The following is a 7,500-nucleotide window of genomic DNA, read 5'->3' as shown; positions in this document are numbered from 1 at the left end:
GAAACTGGCTGTTATGAGTCGGTATGATTAAGAAGGTAACTTTACCTTACCTGTACACTCCATCTATAGCCCTGCCCTACAGACTGTTCATTATCAATGTCCATCCTTCACCTCCATCATATATACACCTCTTCTTATACATCACACTCTCACCTTTGTCCCTTCTGGGTGCATTTTATCACAGCATCAGTTAAAAGTGGGTGGGGCCAAGAGGTCCCTTTAGTCTTGTCAAAGACATAACCTCCTTAGTGGTGATGCAATGAAAAAAAAATGCACTGGGTAAAGTGGTTGGTGTTAGGAAAAGTATCTGGTAGTAGAAATTGACCAAAAATGAAACTGATGAGCATGAACTGATCTAACTAGGAGCAGAGAAATGACCGTCCATTCCATACCAACATAGAAAACAAACATAAAACCCACATTGACCATTAGCATGCTGGGAAAAATGCATGGTAGCATTTTGTCCATCTTTACATTCTGAGTTCAATTTCCACCAAGGTCTACTTTGCCTTTCGTTCTTTTGGGTTGAACATACCAGTTGAGCAAGGGGTGTGATTTATTCAACAACTGCCCTCCCCTGATATTTCAGGCCTTGTACCTACTGTAGAGAGCAATCAACATAGAAAATTCCAGAAATGATATCTGGAATTATTATGGTAGAATTAAGGAAATGAATTATTCAAGTATTTGAAACACAACAGATAATGTTGAATCTAGAACTACTTCACCAAAGAGGTGATTGTTTTTCCTCTTCTTCTCTTTGACCTATAATGTACAAAGTGCTTAACAAATAGCTTATGAGAACCATTTTGAAATGTAGATAAGAAATGTGTAAATTACAATTATAAGTGGTTTAGTGAGATATGGGAAGGCAAGGGTCATAAGACAGACACACAGACAGACAGACAAACAGACGAACATTTTATCAGCTAAAAGAATATGGTATATTGTGAATGCTGCTTAATACTCGTCATCAGTAACAAGTCACAATTTCTCATTATATATTAAAATTACTTTAATCTTTAAAGACATTACCAGCAACAACAACAACTATAAGAAAGAAATCAGTAACGAACCTATGTGGTCACATGAGATCCTAGAAATAGCAACTAAATTTGCTTTAAATTACATTCAATCATTTTGAATAATAAAGGACATATAAGAATGGGGAATCTACAAGCACTGTAGCTCTTAAATGCAGCCATCAGAAGAAGTTTGGATTTTACATAAAAAAAAAAAAATACATATTTGATGATTACAGAGTATAACATTTATTAATTAAATATAATATATAATCAAATCATTAAAAGATCAATTTATATATTGATTTATTACTCTAAAATTTACAATCCATTTATTTATTTCATTTACGTGCTAGCAATGCTTAAAATGGAATAGATTTGAAGCAGGATTTTTACAGATGTATACATTTCCTGTTGCCAGCCCTTAACCTGTTTTTTCAAAGGGATATATTTAGTTATTATTATTATTATTATTATTATTATTATTATTATTATTATTATTATTATTATCATCATCATTATTATTATTTCAGCGGAATCCAAAGTGTATAAGCTTGTACACAGTTTGTTAACAGGAAATGCCACCAAACTTCACAGTAATTGCCTAAACACAAACGATGACCTCACCACTTGGAGTTGAGCCACAAACCATAAAGTCAGCTCAGCATAGTTTTCTAAACATTCATGTCGGCATGTATGCACACACACACACAACCAGCTTATGTTTCTGTTTCGCAAATTCCTTAACAAAGTATTGGTTAGTCTGGTACTATAATAGAAGATGCTTGCTTAAGGTGCTACACAGTAGGACTGAATCTAGAACCTTGTAGCTGAGAAGTGCCCTTAACCTCAAAGCAATGCCTATGCCTCATGTCTGTAATTATGTTCTCCTATGTGTGAAGGCACATGGCTCAGTGGTTAGAGCATCAGACTCACAATCATGACGTAGTGGGTTCAATTCCCAGACCAGGCTGTGTGTTATGTTCTTCAGCAAGATACTTTATTTCACGTTGCTCCAGTTCATTTATCTGTAGAAATAAGTTGCAACGTCACTGATGGCCCTTTTGCCTTTCCCCTGGATAACATCAGTGGTGTGGAGAGAAGAGGCTGGTATGCATGGGAAACTACTGGTTTTCCATAAACAACCTTGCTCAGACTTGTGCCTCGGAGGGTCACTTTCTAGGTGCAATCCAATAGTCATTCATGAGTGAAGGGGGTCTTTTTTTACATTCTCATAATAAAAGCAATCACATTTCATATAAGTTTAACGCCTTAGCATTCAAGCCAGCCATGTCCACCCTAAATATTTTAATTGTTTTATATTCAAACCAACCAGATCCAACCTCTCACACCAACCCAACAATGTCCTTCCAGAAATAAACAATCACATCATGAAAATCTCAAAGCTGCAAGATAATGCATGATTAATTCAAAACAATGAATAAATAAGCATTACATTTCACAGAATAATCTGAATGCCAAGAGGTTAATTAAATATTTAATAAAATATCTTCTTGTAATTTGCAATTCTTGGACCACGCTTAATTATAAGTGGCCTTCAAATATAAAGGATGTTCCTACTTTGGTATTAAATAATGAAATCTTACACAACCTTAAAAGAAATGGAATGACTATTGTTGGTACATTTTTCACCATAGGTGTGTTCCATCACAGTTCACTTGGCTTGAACAATAGTAACTTAAGAACAACCGACAAGAAATAACAATCAAATCTTTAAATATCAGGGATGTACTTGCATAGCGAGTGACTTGATCTGAGATCGTGTGCTGGAACGTAAACAATTGCAGCGTGGAAGGTGTTTATAAGCCATTTAAGAAACACACATTTTCAGTTAGATTCACTTCAACATTTAAATTTAATTTGTCAAAATATTTTCGTCGCTTTGAGACCGCAACCTGTTCACTGAAAACGACGAAAATATTTTGACAAATTAAATTTAAATGTTGAAGTGAATCTAACGGTTTTTGTGTGTTTCTTAAATGGCTTATAAACACCTTCCACGCTGCAATTACTTTAAATATCACTCTTTCTTAAAGAAGAATAAGTTAGATAATGCAGTATTTGATAATTACTTGAACCACAGTTTGATGGTCTGCAATTTTGAGGAGAGGCAAGTTAGTCAATTAAATCGACCCTAGTACTTGATAGCTAGTATTCTAATTTATTGACCCCCCACATGCGCAAGAAAGGGACTGATGCAATAAGGACAGGATGTAAAATAAATACTGAGGCCCAAATATTGTACTTCTTTTATGTTTAAACTAACCAGATCTGGTTTTGAACACCTACCCTACAATGTCATTCTAAGACTAAATAATAATTGAAATCTCAAAGCTGCTAGATAATGCATACTTAATTAAAAAACAACGTGAATATACAAGGCGTAGGAGTGGCTGTGTGGTAAGTAGCTTGCTTATCAACCACATGGTTCCAGGTTCTAGGTGCGTGGCACCTAGGGCAAATGTCTACTATTATAGCCTAGGGCTGACCAAAGCCTTGTGAGTGGATTTGGTAGACGGAAACTGAAAGAAGCCCGTGGTATATGTGTGTGTGTGTGTGTGTGTGTTTGTGTGTCTGTGTTTGTCCCCCTCACATCACATCACAACCGATGCTGGCATGTTTACGTTCGGCAAAGGGGACCGATAGAATAAGTACTAGGTTTACAAAGAATAAGTCCTGGGGTCGATTTGCTCAACTAAAGGCAGTGCTCCAGCATGCCCACAGTCAAATGACTGAAAGAAGTAAATCAGAGTAAATGAGAGTTGTCAACTGATACTTATAAAATACATATAAAATACAGAAGGTGATGCAACCTGACAGGAAACTCTGAAAGAAAACTGCCGCCTGACGCAAGAAACATACTCATTGTGGATTGACTAACAAATCGACTGACTGAATGAGGTATTAGTAGAAGAAGAGTTGTTATGTAAAGAGAAACATAAAAATAGAAATGATGAAATTTACAGTAGAGTGTGTGGGCAGTAGAATTAGTGGAGCATAAGATGAAATAACTTGTGGCATTTGCTTACGTATTATGGTAGTGTAATTAAGACGTTTGTTTGCCAACCACAAGATTTTGAGTTCAGCCCCACAGGACAAGTGGCTTCAGCTATAACTTCAGGCCATGCTGGAGCACTGCAGCCATGCTGGAGCACTGCCTTTAGTCGAGCAAATCAACCCCAGTACGTATATTTTGTAAGCCTAGTAGTACCTATTCTATTGGTCTCTTTTGCTGAACTGCTAAGTTACAGGGACGTAAGCACAAGCGATGTTAGGGGACAAACTCAGACACACAAACACACACACGCACACATACATATTCTTTTATTCCTTTATTCTTTTACTTGTTTCAGTCATTTGACTGCGGCCATGCTGGAGCACCGCCTTTAGTTGAACAAATCGACCCCAGGACTTTTTCTTTGTAAGTCTAGTACTTATTCTATCGGTCTCTTTTGCCAAACTGCTTAGTTACAGGGACATAAACACACCAGCATCGGTTGTCAAGCGATGGTAGGGGAGAAAAACACAGACACAAACACACACACACATATATACACATACATACATACATATATATGACCGTGTGTGTGTGTCATTGTATGTATTTGTGTGAGTGTGTGTGTGTGTATATGTATTTGTGTGAGTGTGTGTGAGTGCGAATGTATATATTAATATGTGTTTGTATATATATATGTGTGTGTGTATATTTGTTTGTGTGTATGTATTTATTTATTTGTGTAAGTGTGTGTGTGTATGTTTGTGTGCGTGAATGTATGCATTAATATGTGTGTGTATGTATGTGTGTGTGTATATATTTGTGTTTGTGTGTATGTATGTATTTATTCATTTGTGTGCGTGTGTTTGTGTTAGTCTCTTTCCCTTGGCAAAGTCATAGCTGTAAACAGGAGCAACCACCATACAAGCAGTGTCTTTTGGTTTCAATCTTCCCAGAAAACATGCTTGGCCATGGGGGAAAGTATTACTTTACTTGGAAACAGGTGAGGGTTGGAAACAGGATAGGCATCCAGTCACAGAAAATTTTGCATCACAACAAATTACAACCGACCCATGCAATCATGGAGAAATGGATGTGAAACCGATGATGATAATGACTGCAATTTCGTATATTTTAATATTAAAGGATTCTAAAAAAAAAAAACAAATCAAATTTAAATTAAAAATAGAAAGAAAAATAACCTGACAAAATCTAAACATTCTCTGTCGACATAACTATGACTGCAGTGTAAATGTCAGATAAACAACATCAAAAGATGCCAAGCTCTTTCCAAATTATCAATAACATAATGTCAAATAACTAAGAGGAAGCAAAACATGAAAGGGTCATTTAACTATGAAATACATCAATATAAATAGGCAGCCGTCATCACTAAATAAAGAAAATGTGTTTCTTATATTAACTACTAAAGAGGAAAACAGATACATCACTCTAGCAAACATCATGTATATGTATATATATATATATATATATACACATGATATAGTGTATATTTAAACACATAAGGAATCTGCTTGTAGGAATTCTACATGCTAGAAAGAACAGCAAGGTTCTATAACCACAAAAATTAGGGATAAAATTCGACAGGAATGAATTGAAAAATGAAAAACATTTAAAATGTTGAATTCTTATAAGTGGATTCCTTATGTATTTAAATATACACTATATCGTATGACTAATGTATAGTCTTTTTGACTAATTTTTTTACACGTTAGACCACTAGAATTGTAAATTTAAATAAATTTCCATTTCCCTTTGATATGATTATATATATATCATGATCATCATCATCATCATCCTCATCAGCATCGTTTAATGTCCGTTTTCCATGCTAGCATGGGTTGGATGGTTCGACTGGGGTCTGGGAAGCCAGGAGGCTGCACCAGTCTCCAGTCTGATCTGGCAGTGTTTCTACAGCTTGATGCCATTCTTAACGCCAACCACTGCGAAAGTGTAGTGTGTGGTTTTTACATGCCACCGGCACATAAAAACCACCCACTAACCTAGCACAGGTGCTAGGGGAGGATGGCAACGGCCACCTTCGGCTGGTGCTTTTTACGTGCCACCGGTACGGAACCCGGTCAAGGCAGCGCTGGCATCGGCCACATTCGTATGGTGCTTTTACGTGCGACTGGCACAGGTATCATATATGTATATATATACTCTTTACACTTTTGCTTGTTTCAGTCTTTTGATTGTGGCAATGCTGGAGTACCGCCTTTAGTCGAGCAAATCGACCCCAGGACTTATTCTTTGTAAGCCTAGTACATATTCTATCAGTGGTTCTGAATGTTCTTTGGATCCATCCAGCCAGTCGTCTGCACTTTGTCGCCATCCTGGTAATGTGCACTTGGAAAGAGGTATCCTCACTCATGTTGATACCCAGGTCCCTCATAGACTTAGGCTCTGAGATTGAAATTCCCTGTGGACCGGTGTATCCTGTAAGTTTAATATTCAGTTTTGAATGCTGGTAGCGCAGGGCCTGGAATTTTTCAGCATTAAACTGCATATTATTATCCTCAGCCCATCTGTAGATTGAGTCCAACTCCTGCTGCAGGTGTGCAACATCACTGGGGTTCTGTATTTTCTGCGAGGCTTTTGTATCATCTGCATAGCTTGCCAGAGTGGCTATCTGGGCATTTGAGGGCATATCTGAGAGGGCCACTATAAAAAGCAGTGGTCCCAAGACAGTGCCCCGTGGAACACTGCTCACTATTTGTGTGTTCATAGAGGTGGCTCCATTAACCACTACTGCCTGACTCCTATCTTTCAGGAAGTCATGTAACCACACTCCAAGTTTTCCAGCTATGCCGAGGTCACGCAGTTTGTAGCATATCATACAATGATCCACCTTGTCAAAAGCCTTTGCAAATCAAGGTAGATTACGTCCACATTTGATTTGTTGAGTAACTGCCTCAACACCCAGTCATAATGTTGTAAGAGCTGGGTCAGGCAGCTCCTACATGGTCGAAAACCATGCTGGGTATTACTCTGCAAGTTATTTTCATCAAGGAATGCGATTAGTTTCTTTCTGACTATCTGTTCCATGACTTCGCTGATGTGTGAAGTCAGAGAGATAGGCCTATAGTTTTTGGCATCTGCTCTACTTCCCCCTTTATGTATTGGGCATATTAGCTTCAGCTTGCTTGGCAGTTTGCCATTTGTAAGAAAGCTCTGGAAGAGAATCTTGAGGGGTTTTGCCAGGGCATATTTACACGCTTTGAGGAGGATTGCTGGGAAACCATCTGGACCAGCAGTTGAGTTTGTGTCCACTTCATCTATGGCTAGTAGGACATCTTCTTCGCTAATGTCAATACATTCTATTGTAACCGCCTCGCTGGTTATAGGTGAGGTGGCAAAGAAGTCCACTGGTTTGTTCACTTGTCTGTGTTCCAATGGGGTGGTAAAGACACTGGTCATTCAGCATCTCACTGATCTTAG

The sequence above is a fragment of the Octopus sinensis genome, linkage group LG3 (assembly GCF_006345805.1).
Source record: "Octopus sinensis linkage group LG3, ASM634580v1, whole genome shotgun sequence".
Lineage (NCBI taxonomy): Eukaryota > Metazoa > Mollusca > Cephalopoda > Octopoda > Octopodidae > Octopus > Octopus sinensis.
This window is presented reverse-complemented; position numbering follows the sequence as displayed.